Source organism: Thamnophis elegans, chromosome 8, assembly GCF_009769535.1.
Source record: "Thamnophis elegans isolate rThaEle1 chromosome 8, rThaEle1.pri, whole genome shotgun sequence".
NCBI classification, from domain to species: Eukaryota; Metazoa; Chordata; class Lepidosauria; order Squamata; family Colubridae; genus Thamnophis; species Thamnophis elegans.
Window position 1 is genome coordinate 10821870 of NC_045548.1, and position 20061 is coordinate 10841930.

Consider the following 20061-nt stretch of genomic DNA (forward strand, 5'->3'; position numbering starts at 1 on the left):
TGGCAATCGCAATGAAATAAGCAATGAAACGTATGAAATGGCCATCGATGTAGCGTAGGTGACTTACTGTATCCTTCTCTTCCATATTCTTGTTACGTTTATCCATTGAATAAGAATACTGACCAGTTTTGTGGTCCTTTTATTACTTTCAGGAGTAAATGAATTGTTTTATTCATGCTCTATCCTGTTTAATCAATGAATAATAACTTTTAATAGACTAAGCAATAGAAAGAAGATGAGTCCTGAATAACTTCTTAACTAGGTGCCTGATGCTACGTTACAATAGTGCTTTCATTTAAAATAATTTCTTCATTTAGGAATACAACTGGCCTTTCTGGAGCCATTTCAGATGAAAATTCTACTGCATTAAACTGTGTGTTATTTCTACTGGTGTTTGAGTAATGTTCTTTAGGATGTTATGAACTGGAGCCCTCTGCTGAATTAGTCCCTTGAAATCATAAAAGAGGTTTATTAGAGCACTTGGACATTTCATTAAAATTCATAGATGTCTATGGAGATTCTCGGTCATTCAGGACACGGTTGTCCCAAAGGTGCTTTTTCAAGAGACAATTGGACGTTCTGGTTTTTTCTTTGAAGATGTTTTGCTTCCCATCCAAGAAGCTTCTTCAGCTCTGACTGGATGGTGGGGAATGGAAGGATTCAAATAATTTATTTATTTAAATAAACCCTTCCATTCCGCACCACCCAGTCAGAGCTGAAGAAGCTTCTCGAATGGAAAGCGAAACGTCTTCAAAGAAAAACCAGAAAGTCCAGTTGCCTCTTGAAAAAGCATATGGGGTTCAGTTTCTAGTACTTGAGAGACCGCCTGCTGCCAATTACCTCCAATAGACCGATTAGATCCCACAGATTAGGCCTCCTCCGAATTCCATCTGCCAGCCAGTGTCGACTGGCAAATCCCCCGGGGAGGGCCTTCTCTGTGGCTGCTCCGGCCCTCTGGAACAATCTCCCCGTGGAGATCCGGACCCTCACCATCCTCCAGGCTTTCCGCAAAGCCACTAAGACCTGGTTGTTCCGGCAGGCCTGAGGCTGATGAATTTCCAGCCCCACTTGAAATGTTGTGACTGTTGTTGTTTTTTAATCTGTCTGTCTTTTGTCCTATTTGTATCCCCTTCCCCCCTGGTTGTTAGCCGCCCTGAGTCCCTCGGGAGTAGGGCGGCATACAAATTAAATAAACTACAACTACAACTACTACAGTCCACAAAGAGAACTGGTGATATCTTTATGCCAGATGACTTTAGAGAAGTCAGGGGAAAAAAAACATAAGAGAAAAATGGATGCTTGAATATGTAAGCAACTCATACAAGCAGGAGGCTGCAAAAACCCACCATCTTCAGGCACACACCATCGGTAATCCTCTGCTTATATTTCTCCTCAATTATTTTCTGTTTGCAGGAAAAACAGGGTTGATTTCACAATTGATTTCACAGATGGCAATTTGTTGCCATTCTTCATTATTTATATACATAGCTTATGTATTTTTCTTTCCAGTTGCGACCATGTAGATTAAAGCCTTTGGCCTTTCCCTATATGCACTCAACTGTGACACAAGCATGACACGTTTTTTTTTCTACCATGACCACATGACATGAATCAGAGGATCTTTGAAACTCTACCGGTGTAAAAATAGCAATAGTTCCCTGATCCCAACACTTTGCATCGTAGTAGTCTGCCTCTTTTTTCAAACATTGCAATTGTTTTCCTCCAAGGCAGTGAGGTGAAAAAGCCTAATAGGTTTTATAAAGTTGGAGATTGTCCGTGGACAGTGTTGGAATGGCAACAACTCAGCAGATTTGGTGTTAATATAGGTCTTTGCTGACTCAAGGATGGTGGATAGCACTTCAACCCAGCAGTGGAGAAAGGCTCTTTTTGTTGTAACGAAAGGTATAAGGTTGAGGTAGAAGAACGAGAAGAAAGTGCAGATGGATGCAAAGAAGAAAGAATACATTATTGAAGATTTCAGCTAGAAGAGTTTCAATGAAGGGAGCATGTCCATATTGACTATCTACAGCACGGATATCAAACTTGTGGCGTTACATTGCCGTCACATGATGTTTCGGGACGTTCTCCCCATTTGCGGAGGTGGCCTGCGGGTGACACATCCGGCCCACGGGCCACCACTTTGACACCCCTAGTCTACAGAATGCGTCGTTTGCTCAGCACATATCAAATCGAATAATGCACTAAGTGTCATAAGCAAAAAACATGGTTTCAGTTTGCAGGTAGAAATCAAAATTTTAAGATTTATGACGGAGAATGTAATTGGACTGTAATAACGTGAGTTTAACTGTATAATGATAATTTGCTCTTTTGTTCTACTTTAAGTAAACTAAATGTTACTAATGTTTAGATGATTTTAAGGGACTTTAAAATACAAGGGGAGCATTAGGGGTCATGTGCAGTATGTCGTAGAATGAGAAAAAGCAAACAATGCAAAGAAGATTTTGGATAATATTGTAACAGGAAAGAAGACCAACTCCATTTTTCTATCAGAAAAACTTAACTGTAATATAAAACATTGATAATGTTGAAATAGCAGGGAAATGTCGGATATATCTTGCTTTTACTGTTCTGTTGAAATCACTGATTGTTAAAGTGCTTTTATCTCAACTGATACAAAACAACACCTCCAAAGCCTAAAGAAATGTTAATTTTGCCAATTGCTAACAGCATTAAAAACAATGTTTTAGAATGATATATTAATACTACTAATGTGTTTATAGCAATGCATGTGTAGTCATGTGAAATGCCCTGGCCAACACCAGTAAACCACAAAGTATCATCCATGACTCTGTAGTTTCCTGGATTTATTTTTTTCCCTTTTTTTGGAGATGGGAACCATATCAGCTCTTTTCCAGTCCTCTGGCAGTTCCCCAGTGCTCCAGGATCTCTGAAAGATATAGTTCAGTGGTTCTGAGATCTCGTCTGCCAGTTCCTTCAGAACCCTGGGGTGTAATCCGTCCGGTCCCGGTGATTTGAACTCGTCTAGGGTAGACAGGTGCTCACTTATCATTTTGTTCCCTATTTCAACTTGTGTTCCTAATCTGATTTTTGTGGTGCTGCATACATGAATGGTTAACCTTTGTCTTCTACTAAACTGTTTTCTCAACTTCCCTGTCAAGCTTGCAGCTCTGGAATTTCCTATGAATTTCATTAAAGTGTTAGCCAGACCTGGGATCTGCTTAAATGTTTTAAGATCAGCTTAACAACTAGGTTTTGCAGTCATTGTTGCAAAAGCTAGACAATCAGACGTCTTCACTGCTGGCAGAATAAGACAAGAAAAGAAGGCAGATAATTGTACCATACATCACGTGTTCTACACTCTATCTAAACGTATTCTGAAAACAGTAAAAATTTTAATGACTTTTCCTAAGATGGTTTTCTTTAGAAAGGGGTACATTTAATTTTTAAAAACTCTTGAATCCACAATCCACAAAGTGACTAAATTAGTAGACCAACAAAATGCTGTGGACATAGTATATTTAGACTTCATCAAGGTATTTGACAAAGTAGATATAACCTACTTCTGGGCAAGTTAGAAAAATGTGGGATAGACAGCATTACCACCAGATGGATTTGTAACTAGCAGATAACCTGTACTCAATAAGTAGTCCTTAATGGTACTAAAACTAAGTAGAGGGAAGTAACAGTGAGATACTACAAGGTTCTGTCTTAGGCCCAATACTCTTCAATATCTTTGTAAATTACTTAGATGAGAGAATAGAAGGGGAACTTATCAAATTTACAGACGACACTAAGCTGGCAGGAATAGCCAACATCCCAGAAGACGAGTTCAGGATCCAAAAAGATCTTGACACACTTGAACAAGGGGCCCTATCAGTGGTGGGTTTCAAAAAAATTTGGAACCTCTTCTGTAGGTGTGGCCTGCTTTCTGGGTCCACTGGTGGAACCTCTTCTAACCAGTTCGGTAGATTTGACAAACTGGTTCTACCGAATTGGTGCGAACTGGTAGGAACCCATCTCTGGGCCCTATCGAACAAAATAGAATTTAATATGGAAAAAAGCAAGGTTTTACCCCTGGGCAGGAAAAACCGAAGTACAAATACAGATTAGGCGAAACCTGGCTCAAAAATAGTAACTGAGAGAGGGATCTTTCAGTCCTAGTGGATGACTTAAACATGAGATAATAGTGTGCGGCGGCAGCCAAAAAGGCTAATACAATCCTTGGTTGTATAAACAGAGGCATAGAATCAAAATCACATGAAATATTTGCACCACTATATAAAGCCTTGGTAAGACCACACCTGGAGTACTGCATCTAGTCTTTTGGTCACCACATTACAAAAAAATATGTTGAGATTTTGGAAAAAGTGCAAAGAAGAGCAACTAAGATGATTAAAGGCCTGGAGATTAAAACTTACGAAGAACAGTTGCAGGATTTGGGTTTGGCCAGTCTAAAGAAAAGAAGGACTAGGTGGGACATGATAGCAGTATTCCAGTATTTGAGAGACTGCCTGCCACAAAGAGGAGGGGGTCAATTTATTTCCCAAAGCACCAGAGGGCAGGACAAGAAACAATGGATGGTAACTAATCAAGGAGAGAAGCAACCTGGAATTAAAGAGAAACTTCCTAACCGTGAGGACAACTTGGCTTCAGACATTGTGGATGCTTCATCACTGGAGAGACTGAACAGTCATTTGTCTGAAATGGTGTAGGATCTCCTGCTTGAGCAGGGAGCTGGACTAGAAGACCTCCAAAGTCCCTTCCAGCACTATTCTGATTGATTGATTGACAATCATGTTTACTGCATTGTGCCTCTACAAACGTCAATTGGCTTTTAACAATGTCATATCCCAATCTAGCTTTCCTAGATCTGATACTATCCAGATGTTGCAGATTCCTTAGAACCCACCTGGCAAGGAAAAAAAAGTGATATCATTGGAAGAAAGCTGCCTTAATTCTTTTACTTTTGGTGTGCCATTCAGTCATCTCCCCAGTAGTTTTGGAATCAGATCCACTGGTATACCACACACCATTGTGGTAATCAAGAAAGAAGCAAAGAAAGTTACATATAAGTTCAAGCTGTGTGATGGTACTGCAGCTAGTAGTCTAAGGGGGGGAGAGCATTATTCAATATGCAATCTCTGACTCTCACCAACTTGACTAACCAGCCTTCAACCTTCCAGCTGATCTCCCACATTTCTTGCCGGTGTGTTTTTCAGATGTTTGATCCTAGAAAATGCTGGCTAAAAGAGAAAAGAAAAAAGATGAATAACTACAGATAGTCCTCGACGTACGACCACAGTTGAACCCAAAATTTCTGTTGCTAAGTGAGACATTTGTTAAGTGAATTTTGCCCCATTTTACGACTTTTCTTGCCCCAGTTGTTAAATAAGTCCAACTGTTGTTAAGTGAATCTGGCTTTCCCATCGACTTTGCTTGCCAGTAGTTCGCAAAAGATGACCCTGGGACACTGCAACCGTCATAAATACGAGACAGTTGCCAAGCCTTTTGAATGTTGATCATGTGCCCATCAGGATGCGGCAACAGCCGTAAGTCTGGAAAACGGTCAAAAGTCACTTTTTTCAGTGCCGTTGTAACTTTGCACAGTCGCTAAATGAATTTTTGTAAGTCAAGGGCTACCTGTCACTTACTTGTTTTAAAATGTTGGTTTTAGAGTGTAGCAGAGCTGTTCTCCCTTATCAAGTCCATTCCTTTCACGGGTACCACCTCATTGCCAGTCTTGAAATGTTCAATTTCCAGCCCAAGTACCTTATGAAATAATCTTATTGTCATAATCCCTGAGTTAACTGCATCGCCATCATATACCTTCTGAATATTTAGATCCCTGTGGAGCCCAGAAGGCCTCATTTCTTTCCCTCTCAGATGATGAATACATTCTGAAACTTCAGAACTTAATAGCCGGAGGAGCCTGTAGGCTTATAAAAAACCCAGGTGCTATCTCAAAATAAGGACTCCGAGTTCTGGAAAATCAGCAGTCACACTTCCTGAATTCTACTATGAAGCACAGTTGGTCCTCAACATACGACCGCAATTGAACCCCAAATTTCTGGTGCTAAGTGAGAACAGCTGCTAAGTTAAGTTTTGCCCCGTTTTACGACCATTCTTGCCGCAGTTCAGAGGTGGGTTCCTACCGGTTCGGCCGAGTAGGTAGTAACTCGGCCTGCCAAGCCCCCAAACCGGTTCTATCGTTGGCGGCGCCATCTTGATTTTCAATTCTGTGCATAGGCAGAACAATCTTCTTTGAAAAAGTATGTATTTTTCCCCTTTTCTAACATTGCAGACCTTTTTCGCTGCAAATGCGCACACACGGGACGAGGAACAACAATTTTTGCGCGCTGAACTGGCAGTATCCCAAGGTCATATCATCCCCTTTTACGATCTTCTGACAAGCAAAGTCAATGAGGAAGCCAGTTTCACTTAACAACCAGATTACTAACTTACCTACCTACTGCCATGATTCACTTAACAACTGTGGCAAGAAAAACACTTAACAATAGAAATGTTGGGCTCAATTATGGTTGTAAGTTGAGGATTGCCTGTATTTTACTGTGAAACATACATTGTATTTATAAACAGATTTGGTCTGAAACTTAACTGTTATATGTGCTGCTATCAGAATAACTGCTGTCGGTGATTTACGGTAGAGAAATTTGCTGGGTACAAGCCCCTTGACGGCTTTGTGTATTTTTTCAGAGAGTAGGATGGGATCCACTTTGCAAAACAGATCCTGGGCTATTTTGTATGCATTACAGGTAGTTCCCGACTTACAGCATTTCATTCAGTGACTGTTCAAAGCTACAATGGCACTGAAAAAAAAGTTACCATTTTTCACACTTACAACCAGTGCAGCATCCCCATGGTCACATTGATCAAAAATGCAGGCACTTGGCAACTAACCCATATTTATGGCATAGGCAGTAGAGGTGGGTTCCTACCAGTTCGCACCTATTCGGTAGAACCAGTTCGTCAAATCTACCGAACCAGTTAGAAGAGGTTCCACCAGTGGACCCGGAAAGCAGGCCACACCTACAGAAGAGGTTCCAAAAATTTTTGAAACCCACCACTGGTCCTTGGATAGGATTATTCTATACTATCATGCTCATATTTATAAAACTCAGTGCCTCTGTGAAAGGTAAGGATGATTACTGCGTTTGTGGTGCAATCAGAACATTGCGTGTGTTGAAGTTGTTTTAACGCAAACCAAAGATGCCTTTTAAAAAACAAGTTTACGTCATATTCTTATGCATGCCAGTGCTATGTGGGAGGTAATTTAAGGTGGTTCTGACAAGTGTCGTCGGCATCTTCATATCCGGTCACATGAGCGGCAAGCCACTCCCATCCAGTCACATGGGTGGCAAGCCACTCCCACAAAGGAGGCCACACCCATAGAGTAGTTTCGAATAATTTTTGAAACACACCACTGATAGGCAGTGTCCTGGCGGGGGGGTAGGGGGGAAATTTCAAGATCGCCTCTTGTGCCCTTCTGACAAGCAAAGTCAATGGGGAAGCCAGATTCATTTAACAACTGTGTTACTAATTTAACAACTGCAGCGATTCACTGAACAACCCATACCAAGCACTAGGAGACCGCATCCCTTCAATAGTTGAGAATCCGTATGAGATTCATTTTGAAAATCCAGACGGTGTTTCACTTTGCAGCAGTCTAATTTCCTCCGCGTAGAAAAATCAGAAAAAAAAAAAAAGAACATGATGGGAGTCTAAGGGAGAAATCAGTGGACGCCACTTTGGCGAACCCAACAGGGCATTTGAACAAGTTACGGGTATTCCTTGAATTATGACCATTCGTTCAGTAACCATTCAAAGTCATGACAGCACTGAACAAATGGTGCTTCTGGATCCATCACAGTTCTGACCATCAAATCATTCCCACGATCACAGAATGTGCATTCTGGTGTTCCATACCAACTTCCTCCAAACAAAGTCGGAAGCTAGTCGGAAGTTACGCTTATGTGAAATACTTGCTTAATGACCCATGTTATCTTAATTGTCTTCTTCATTAAGCAATGTCATATGATATCATCAGGAGTGGGTTTCAAATTTTTTTACTACCTATTATGTGGGCATGGCCTATTTTGTGGGTGCAGCTTGGCAGTCATGTGACTGGGTGGGAGTGGCTTGTCACTCATGCAACTGGGTGGGCGTGACTAGGTGGGTGTGGTCATCTGATTGGGTGAGCATGGCCAACTCTATGTCACTCACATGGAGGGGCACCTCATCTGGCGTCTCCTTGCCCCTCTCCTCTCAGCCAGTTCTCACATTGTCTTTCATGTTATGGTGGGAGAGGAAGCATTTTCAAAGTCATCTTCATCATATCACCATTCTCTTGGTAAGACTGAGTGGAGAGATTTATAAAGAATAACAAGAGTTGGAAGGGACCTTGGAGGTTTTCTAGGCCAATCCCTGCGGAAGCATGAGATAAGACCCTATATTATTATGGACAAATTTCTTCTTAAAAACTTCCAGTGATGGTATACCTACAATTTCTGAAGCCATCCCATTTCTCTAATTGTTCTGTCAAGAAATTTCATAAAATCTATAAACCTACACTCAAGTCAATTATGCACAGGATTACACTACCCTGTGCTATATAGAGATCCAATACAATAGATTGGAAAATACAGATATCTAGACAAATAAAAGGAGTCTGATTCAACCAGAGCGTTATCTTATGATCAGCAAAACTCAGAACACAGGTAAGCCATTACCTGAAGATTCTCCAACTGACACTAAAAACACCATTGAGTGCTTCTGAAGTTCAGAATTACAGGGGGGATTACACCCAACAAACAAGCAAATTAAGACTCCAGATGTGTGCTTCTTTCATTAGAAAAACATAACTCACCCCCCATAGGAAGTATTTTGTCATCCCCTTCCATTATTGTTTCCATATTCTCAGGTAAGATAGGGTGACTTAACAGCCAATTCTACCTGAGTTCTCCCTCAACAACCCAAGAGAGCCCAGGCAGGTGGCCGGACAATCACCTGCCCTCCCCAACAGGCAGCATGATCGCTGTCCCCTTCCTCCCGCTTCCACTTCCCAGTACCCCAGCCTGAGCCATCCCCATCTCTGAGCAACGAAATCAACCCCCCCCCCAGCACCATACCATCTTCACCTCACAGGTGCCACAGGGAGTCCTCATCCCAAGCCCCCGCCCTCCACCTTGCGCCCTCGAGGTCTCACGGAAGCTGGACTTTTGGAGCTTCCCACCCACCCGCTTCCCCCACCTTGGCTGCCCATTGGTAGAACAGAGTGGGTGCAGACCTCCTCATCACAGAGAAAGCGGCGAGGAAAAATGCCTGAGGGCGCTTCACCTCACCATGATCTGAAGGATGTTCTTCTTGCCTTGGTAGGACATCTTCCCCTCAAAGCCGTGTCTGCAGTGCGGGAAGAAGGGCCGCAGAGGCAAAGCGGCCTTTCTGAAGTGAGAGGAGAAGCCCCCCCCCGCTTCCTTTTCGTTGAGAAGCGGTTTGTAAAGTCCCCATTTTCAAAGCTGCTTCTCAAAGAGAAGAAAGAGGTGGGGGAGGGCTTCTTCAGAAGAGCCCAGGCCAGAGCAGTGTTGAAGACCGATTCAGCTTGGGCTCGTCTGAAGAAGTCACCCACCTCCACTTCCTTCTCTTTGCAAAGTCCCTGTTTTGCAAACCGCTTCTTAAAGAGAAGGAAGCGGTGGAGGAGGGCTTCTTCAGATGAGCCCAGGCCAGAACAGTGTTGAAGCCCATTCCAGCCTCCGACGCATATCGGTACGGGGGCATGTCCAGGCCGCCAGTGCTCCCGGTACGCAAACGTACGGCTGATGTCCGCTAATGGTACAGCCGTACCGGTGCGGACTGGGAGCAACCCACCTCTGGATGTCATGTTTTATGACTACATCACATGGCAACAGAAATTTGGGTCCCAATTGCTGTTATGACCAAAGAATTATCTACAGTCATAATGCAGTATTGCATCAATTACAGATAGAGCAGTTAAATAAATAATTTTGTACTATATTCCAGCCACTTCTTTACATATTAGTCTTAGTTTCCTATATGATCTTTCAAATGGCTGTGGAGGAGTAATGGGTAACCCACTAAGAGTTGAAATGGTTAAGCTACCGTTCATTTAAGCATCTTTTTCCATAATAAAAAAGTCAAAGTCAGCCATTTAAGTTTTAAGACTTTCATGCTAATATTATGCTAATATGATAAAAGTTCGGACGTGTGATGTGTTGATTTTGAATGTTGGAATAAGGCAAATGGTAGAGGGTCATCTGATTTTCCTAAATGGAAAAATAAATATTTCAAACCTAATATTGTATTGCATAAGCTTTTCATAAATGTTAGCTACTGTTGACATCAGTTCCAACAAATATATTTAGCACAATACACTGATGTGTTGGCTTGGTAAACTGCTTAATGAGTCTTAAGGGAGTTTTCTTTGATTTGTTTTAAATGGCATAACAAAGAGAACAATTAGCTTACAGAGATATGATTCTTAAAATGCCTCCTAAAGTCTGTTTAAACAATATCTACAGTAAAGCTAGCTCCATACCCTACATTTTCTTACATGCAGGCAAATATACTTTTCTCTAGCAATGTATGAGACAAAAGTCTCCATCTTTATCCTCCAGGGGAATAAAACATTTCTGTGGATTGAGATATAAATTACTGGTGCTAGAACTGGAAAGCATCTTTGACGTCTTCTTGTCCTTTCATCTGTTCAGTGTCTTTATTATCAATGGCCTTTTGTGCCTTTCAGCGTTGTTTATACAAGCATGCTTATCTTACAGTGGCAACTGAAAGAAATCCCTTTTTCAGGCTTGATGAGTCCTCGCCGATGTAATGCCACCATCAGCATTTGCATACCATTCAATATTGTTTTAAAAGGAGTCACTTATCCAATCTAGTTGAAAGTCATCTAAGCTCTATTTCAGCAACAAATCTGGAGGTACCGATATATAGAAGAATGTTGTGTAGGAATCGATATGCTCCCACTAGACCATAGGTTAGGTTGAAAATAGTGTTATTCCAGAAATCTGATAGTGATAGATGACTTCTTGATCGAGTGGTTTATGACTATGGTTTTATTATGATGGTTATGTAATCCATTTTTCATTTACCATGGAATGAATAAAACATGCACACACAGCAATTTTATCTTTTGGTCTGACAGCAGGATCCTTATGCTCTTATACCAGTGTTTCTCAACCTTGGCGACTTTAAGTCCTGGGGACTTCAACTCCCAGAATTCCCCAGCCAGCTGTGCTGTGCTGGCTGGGGGATTCTGAGAGTTGAAGTCCCCAGGACTTAAAGTCGCCAAGGTTGAGAAACACTGTCTTATACATTACATGCAACTGATCCCAGATCAGTTCCAGATAAGTCAAAACTGTGGTGAGCAAATAATGATTTACGGACTGGGATGAAATATTATTTGCTGGACAGTCAGTTTTCTTGATGCAAAAATGAACAAGGAAGAGCTGTCATTAACCTCTCCACAAGATTTTCTGATGAGGTTGTATGTATAACAACATAGCAGCAGCATTATTTATCCTTTGAATGCACAGGAAATATTTGATTTGCTAGTAGTATGTATAATACCTTTATTTCCTTCCAGTATTTTCCACAGCTGTCAATTCTGTTTGCAGTTGTGCAGTGATGTCCAACTGCTAGAAGATCAATGGTGCCCTGGATTCTTCTTCTAGGTGTACATCCAGCTTTCCTGACGATTTATGGGGACAACACAAGAGATGTGTTACAAAATGTAAGAAAACAAGATCAACTCTACTCTGAAGAGAAGTCAACTCAAATGATATTAAATGTAGACCAATATAAGCTATAATTCTTGAGAAGTATATGTTCCTTTCTTCTCAATTCCCCTATCCAAAAAGGCAAATTCCGCTGAACAACAAATAAATACAAAACAAAGGTAGCATATGAAAAAAAATGTTTTTAGACACCAGATCAACCAGTTTTATTCCTCACTGAATATGAGGCCGTCTCCACCTAGTGGTTAAATGCTTCTATTGTTTCACCAATAAACAATAAAATGGGTTTCAGCAGCTAACTGTGGAGCCTTTGTTATTAATTTTAAAAGATTTATTCTGTCTTATTGATGTATGGCATTTGTATACTCCTGTTAGGGCCCTCAAAAGATTTCAAAGCATAAAATAAGTGCAATTTAATAATATAACCTGCTCTGCTCCTACTAGCTTTCTGTAGTGATAAAATCATAGCTAGAAATCAGGATAAATTTCCTGACAGTTAAAATTAATCAGTGGTACTGCTTGCCTCCAGAAGTTGTGGGTGCTCCATCAATGGAGGTTGACTGGACAGCCATTTCACCAGAATGGTGTAGGATCTCCTGCTTGAGAAGGGGTTGGACTAGAAGGCCTCCAAGATCCCTTCCCTTTGGTTATTCTGTTGTTCTTGGCTAACAACAAAGTCTCAATTAAAAGGTATTTTTCTATTTAAAAAAACGTTTGGAGGTGGGGGGGGGGGGGAATCAACATTGACCGATACCTGGTTTGGTTAGTTAAGGTGCTGGACAATCTGCACATAGCCACAGAACCTATTGGATGACTTATCCAGGAAAAAAAATAACCACAGGATTTAAATGTTTTTTCTAATGAAGTTTAATTTGGAACCACTACAATCCACTGTCAGTATCCAGATTGTGCTTCTCCGTGTAACCTGGCACTTGATTTCCTTTGGAAAGGCAATGGTTCATTGTTATGGAGAACGCACAACCAGCAGCTTCGCTGCACAGTCTACAAGTTGTCCAGGGTTTTGTGGGCTGGCTATGACAATAGAAGACAGGTCAAGAAGACCCCTGAAGGCAGCAGCCAAAGGCCTCTCCAAGCAGGTCAGGAAGGTAGCAATAATCTCAGTCCTAGTACACAGGAGATAAATGGAACATGAGGTAGAACGAAATCTGGAGGATCACAACACATCAATTTGGCATCCTGTATATACTGTATGTTGGGTTCCACCACAAAACCGCGCTCGACTTAACCGCGGCCAACTAAACCGCATAGCTGACGTCATCAACAGGGCGACAACAGCGTGGAGACAGAAACACGCTGTAAACCCTAAACCTAAAATTAACCCCTAAACCTAACCCCCCTAAACCTAACCCTAAACCTAACCCTTAACCTAACCCTAAACCTAACCCTAACCCTAACCCTAACCCTTAACCTAACCCTAAACCTAACCCTTACCTTAAGTTGAATCGGCTTGCTTTCAAAGCGCTATTTAAAGCGCCCTTCTTTCTCCGCGCTGGCTGTTGTCGCCCTGTTGATGACGTCAGTGACGCGGTTTAATCGGGCGCGGTTTAGTCGAGCGAACATACCGGGTCACGGTATGTTGAACCTACAGTTGCTCAGATTCTTAAACTTCTGATAGGGAATTTTGGAAATTGCCATTTTAAAACAACAAAAAGCTGCAAGATTGGAGAAAATCTCTGAAAAAATATTCATTTACTTGTTGCATCTGAAATAGACTGGATTGTGCACCCTTCCAGAAATTTTATATATATATATGTATGTTTCTCAGAAATCATATCCAAAATAATTATAGACAGATACCTTCTTTTTCTTCCTGTTCTGAAAAGAACTGCTGGTTGGTGATTACATTAAATATGCAAAGATATACTGGGCCTGCAGTGCACAGCAGTTCTTTAGCATAATCAAATGTTCATTTTTCTATGTATAGAAGGAGCCTTGACCAGTCAATTTTTGTCTCCCAGGAGCAGCAAATCTTCCAAAGGTATTTATAGATATGCATTTATACATACATCTAACATTATTCAAAATGTTTTAGAAACATTTTTGCTTTTGCTGGGTTTGCCCTCACCTGTGCCATCCAGAAATATCGCACTGCAATTTTCACAATTTTGCTTAACAAAGAGGCTGGGGGTTAAAAGATTAAGCTCCTTCCAAACACATCCTGTGCAGAATTGCTCCCAATCCAGATTGGTCCATTATGACAGTACAAATATCCTGGATTTCGCACACCTACATCTTACCTAGTGCATAATACAGTATTCAGTTATCAACCAGATGTAAGAAAAAGAAGCTCTCTTCAGGCACAGGCATCTATCTAAATGTACAGCAGTAACAGTGCTTACATTTAATTACTGCTTGCATGTTACAAAGGGTCCTTTGACTCCAGCACCATTTCAACTCAATCCTTCAAAATAGCCTGAAGATAATAAATCACTGTTACCGTATGTGAGAATGACCTTGGGAGTTTGGGGGCGTGGGGGGGGGAATATACTTCCTAAGTAATGATCAGATAACAGCAGGAGAGCCCACAGCTGTATAAAAGCAGAGAAAGAAACTCATAAATTTTTATCAGGCTGTAAAAGAGACAGTAGGATATTTGTACTTTCAGACTTCCCAGAGTCTGTTAATGTAGCCAATAAAGTAGAACTAATTCATCTAGTCTGTTTCAGTGGTGGGATTCAAAAAAATTTACTACTGGTTCTATGGGCGTGGCTTGGTGGGCGTGGCATAGCATGGCTTGGTGGGTGTGGCTTGGTGGGTGTGGCAGGGGAAGGATACTATAAAATCTCCATTCCCTCCCCACTCCAGGGGAAGGTTACTGCAAAATCCCCATCCCCTCCCGATCAGCTGGGACTTGGGAAGCAGAGAATAGATGGGAGTGGGGCCAGTCAGAAGTGGTATTTACTGGTTCTAGTAAAATTTTCTGCTACTGGTTCTCCAGAACTGGTCAGAACCTGCTGAATACCACCTCTGGTTTGTTTCCTATCTGATCTACCTGGGAAGGCTAACAATAACCAACTAACCAGCCAATTTAGATGATCATAAAAGTCCAGCACTGATTCCAAATTGAGACAGAGACTTTTCTGCCAGTTTGCCTTAGGATGAAAAATAGTAGATAGTTCAGTTAATAAAACACAATCAGAAAGTGACTGACTGAGCATTTCTTATAAAGAAGGCAATCAAAAATTTAACAGAATTTGGGGGAGTTAGAAGAAGAGAGAGATAGTACCTGGGCAGAATTAAACAGAGGAAAAGGGAGAAAATGATATATAGTAAGTAGCACATGTATAAGAGAAAATAAATGAAAACTGATATCACTTATGGCCAAATTTTATTTGATCAGGCTCAGAATACTTCAAATCAATATTCAGCCAAAGCCTGGATTTCTAAACATTTATACATCTTCCACTTCGTATGTTAACAAGTTTACCGGACAACTATCAAAGAACAATTAGAAAATCTGACATGCAGAGAAGCCACAATCAGAGATATTTGTATGGCCAGATTGCTGCCCAGTTCTAGACTAAAGATAGAGGTAGATTTCCACACTCCAGGGCTGGATATATCTATGCCGAAATATTAGTTAATCAGCATTTGTTTAAACTGTTGATTCCAAAGTAACTGACATATCAAGATCAGTAGGCTGTAAAGACATCAGTGTTTACAGGCCATGAAAAAATAATAAGATTCCTGCCAGATGACTAATTCTCTGTGGGATTTGCTTATCACATTCTTGCAAAAAAAAAAGTCTCTTTACATAACTGAATTGTTTTCTGAGATTTGGACTCATGCACAAATAAAAGAAATTTAGAAAACAGAGAAAGGTTGGGGGCACATTTTACTAAATGAGAAAACAGCTTGCTCTTTTACAAAAACAAGCTTCAGGCCATGCATCTGCCTGTCATAATACAATAAGATATATTAACACTATTCAATATAAGGCAAGAGAAAAGAATCTGCTGACTAGGGAGAAAGATGTAAGACAAAATACAAGATTTATCAGATCTGGGCAGCCAAAACATGAATGAACACTATGCAGTAGCATAGTTTTTTGTATCTCTTTGCTGATATTTAGTGGTCATTTATATTCTTGCTATATTTTTGGAGATTTTTTTTCAAGATCCTAAAATAATGAGATCTTTTTTATATATAATAACATTCCCCCCCCCCATGAAATATTGAAGGTTTTATAGCATACCAAAGAACCAATTTTTTTTAGTGAACGGATATTAGTGCAACCTATATTTTCTTGCGGTTTTTATCCATAAACTTCCCAGAGGAAAAACAAACCATTGGCTAGGAATTCCTAGATCAGATTCATATATATGGAAATTCAAATGGCAATGCTAATTAAGGAAGCTTCAAATTTGTTTGTTTGTTTAATCAACCATCAAGCAATTCAAATGTTAAGAACTTTTGAGTAGTGATTATCATTATATCATTTTGGTGGTTGTTAATATTGGAGATAGTCCAGTTTTTTTGAATATATTTTTTCTAGTCCAATTAGAGACAAGGCAGACATTTTACACATTTGTTTTGCAAATTATTTTAGGTAGACTTACCTAATCAAGAACATGCTTGTTTCTCAATTCAATATAGCTTGTGTTCTCATTTAAGCTTTTTAAAAATGATCCATGATTAAGCTGGTTAGAATGAATTACTGTTTCTGATCAAGTTCTGGTAATAATAATATTATTACCAGAAGAGCCAAGGTGGTGCAGTGGTTAAATGCAGCACTGCAGGCTACTGCTAGATCAGCAGGTCAGCGGTTCAAATCTCACCGGCTCAGGGTTGACTCAGCCTTCCATCCTTCCGAGGTGGGTAAAATGAGGACCCAGATTGTTGGGGGCAATATGCTGACTCTCTGTAAACCGCTTAGAGAGGCCTGAAAGGCCTATGAAGCGGTATATAAGTCTACTGCTATTGCTATTGCTATTATATTTTTATAAAAAAACCAAAGCTATTGTATTGGTGTGTTTACATATGTCTTTGCTAGATGATATATAGTTGGTTGTGAGATCCTACAGGTGAAGTTGGGAAGCAGAGATCATAGAAGATGGTTGCTAGGGTACCATACTTGGAGCAAACCATGGTTGGTTTATAGGAGAATTAAATATTGTGGAATGACACACAAAATTATCTTTTAGTATTAGAAAGTGAACAAAACACTGTCTTATAGAACCAGTGAAAGTCCCCTCTGTATTTATCCTCTTCTGCTCTCACTTTTTACAATCCACCTACATGTACAATTATTCAACTAAAGTTATGATCATACTTTTATCTCAGGACAGGAAAACTTTCCCATCATCATTTTATAGTTCCCAGTCCAAGTCCCTTTCTTAATCCAACCTACTTCCCCAGTTGTGGGGGAAACGGGCGGAAGGAACACAACGTACATTGCCTTGTATTCCTAATGGAATGCAATATATAAATCTGCATTTATATTAAATGTATTGCTCTTGCAGTAATAAAAAAATCCTTCCATTCTTCCCCATAAAAAAAGAAAAGATGGACACTGTTAACTTCATGTCACCTGAAGTAACGAATATGAACTGTGACATTTTCAAGCCAGTGTTCCTTTTACCAGGCCTGTTGAGATGATAAAAGCTCAGGAGTTGGAAAGTGAATTCAAGAGTCAAGAGTTCCTTCAAAAAAGTGAACATTTCAGTCTCGAGATCCACACAGCTTCAGCATTTTCAACTGAAAATTGGCTTCATGATTCCCCCTCTTTCCTGCAGATAAGCCAAAAGTGTAAATCAGCTCAGTTGCCAAACAATAGCATACTATGAGAGAAAGAGCCAATCTGGAAATGTTCCAGCTGCTAGAAGCATTTGATTAGACACAGAAACCTATGCCAGGAAAAAAAATATGTTAATTTTTCAAACTGTCAGAAGAGCCTTTTGTTGAAAAGAAGTGAATTGCTTTTGAACTCTTAAAAGGTTTAAACCAAAGTCTTGTAGCCAGCAATAGAATAGCAGTCTGTCCACTTCCCGTAACATTTTTCCAAGCAATTAAACAAATCAGCGGATTTGATTGATTTGAGTCTTTCACTCCTGCTACTGTATTGCAATTGTCACATGTCCCTAATTGTGTCTATTTATATGGCCAAAATGAGGCCAAAGTTAGTGGGAGTAGAGAGGAAAAAGGACTAGATTTAAGACTTAAATATTTAAATCATAGGCCCTCTCAGCAGCTCAGTTTTTAAAAAAAGGGTCTGAAGATGTTTTTTTTTGTAAATCTTCCCTTTCTAAATGTGGGAAGCCAAGTAGAAATTACATTTTGCCTGTTTTATTCTCATGCCCTCCTGAAGTGTTTTTGGATTATACAGGTAGTCCTCAATTTACTTACTGACCAAAGTTACAATGGCATTGAAAAAAGTGACTGATGAACATTTTTCACACTTAGCGACCATTTTCACACTTAGCGACCGTTGCAGCATCCTCATGGTCACGTGATCAAAATTTTGATGTTTGGCAACAGATTTGTATTTATGATGGTTTCAGTGTCCTGGGGTCATGTAATTGCTTTTTGTGACCTTTTGACAAAGTCAAATGGGGAAACCAGATTCACTTATGTTACTAACTTATCAGCTGCAGTTATTCACTTAAGAACTGTGGCCAGAAAGGTGGTATAATGGGCTTAATGACCAAAGTTACAATGGCATTGAAAAAAGTGACTGAGAATATTTTTCACACTTAGCGACCGTTGCAGCATCCTCATGGTCACATGATCAAAAGTTTGATGTTTGGCAACAGTTACAATTTATATTTGTAAATTGTAGTTATGTTGAAATAAAAAAAATATTACAATACTATTTTTGCGTTATATGAAAATTTTTGTTGCTCTGTATAAAATTTTTAATCAAGCCCCCCCTCCCCCCTGTCAAAGGTGTCCCTCTTTACCAATCTGAAAATCTAGTCACCTTAGATTATCCTAAAAGTAATATATAGAATGAGAACGTCAAAATGACCAGAAACTGAAGAATTATAACTCACAGCAACTCTCATTATTGACCAAACTAGTTGAACTGCTAGACATTTCCTTCCTTTCTTCCTTCCTTCCCTCCCTCCCTTCTGCCTTCCCTGTTTCTCATATTCTTTTTCAGCAACTGGGGGGGGGGGTGGGTTATTTCCTGCAGGCAAAATATAGGAATTTTGCCCGTAGCACATTTCAATGACTGCACTAGACTCCCTTTGCAGAAGCAGAGTCCCTTTATTGCATAGCTTTTCTCCTCCCTGAAAAACACATTTGATGTAAAACAAGAAACTTCATTAACAAACGCAACCTGTGAACTTTCCTGCTTCAACCACAAACCTGCTAATAATCATTATGGAAGCTGGCTTTTTTTTCTTTTTCTTCTTGCTTTAGGGGATGTTTGTATAATTACAACAGGAGCCAAGTTCTAATGAAAATGAAGAAAGTCTCAATTATTTTCCTGCTTTGTCTCCGTCTAAAAGAGCCACAGCCTTCTTGGTTACCCAATGAAGATACTTTCTCAGTAGCCTCTTTGAGCTTTGGAAACCTATTCCATAAGTGATTCTGGAGGTTTGCCAGTCCAACTGAAGCAATTTAACACACCGCAAATCCTCCACTGATGACCACAATTGGGACCAGGGTATCTGTTGTTAAGCAAGGCAGTTGTGTTTAACTGAGTTGCACCCAATTTTGCAATCACTTTTGCCACTGTTGTTAAGCAAATCATTCGAATTGTTCAGTAAATTATGCAGTCATCTGCCTTCTCCCACTGACTTCACTTATTGGGGGAAGGCTGTGACAATCACAACTGGACAATCACATGACCCCAGTGGTGGGTTTCAAAAATTGTTCGAACCTACTCTGTGGGTGTGGCCTCCTTTGTGGGAGTGGCTTGCCACCCATGTGACCGGATGGGAGTGGCTTGCTGCCCATGTGACCGGATATGAAGATGCCGACGACACTTGTCAGAACCACCTTAAATTACCTCACACACAGCACTGGCATGCATAAGAATAGGATGTAAACTTCTTTTTCAAAAGGCATCTTTGGTTTGCGTTGAAACAACTTCAACACACGCAATGTTCTGATTGCACCACAAACGCAGTAGTCATCCTTACCTTTCACAGAGGCACTGAGTTTTATAAATATGAGCATGATAGTGTAGAATAATCATATCCAAGGACCAGTGGTGGGTTTCAAAAATTTTTGGAACCTCTTCTGTAGGTGTGGCCTGCTTTCCGGGTCCACTGGTGGAACCTCTTCTAACTGGTTCGGTAGATTTGATGAACCGGTTCTACCGAAT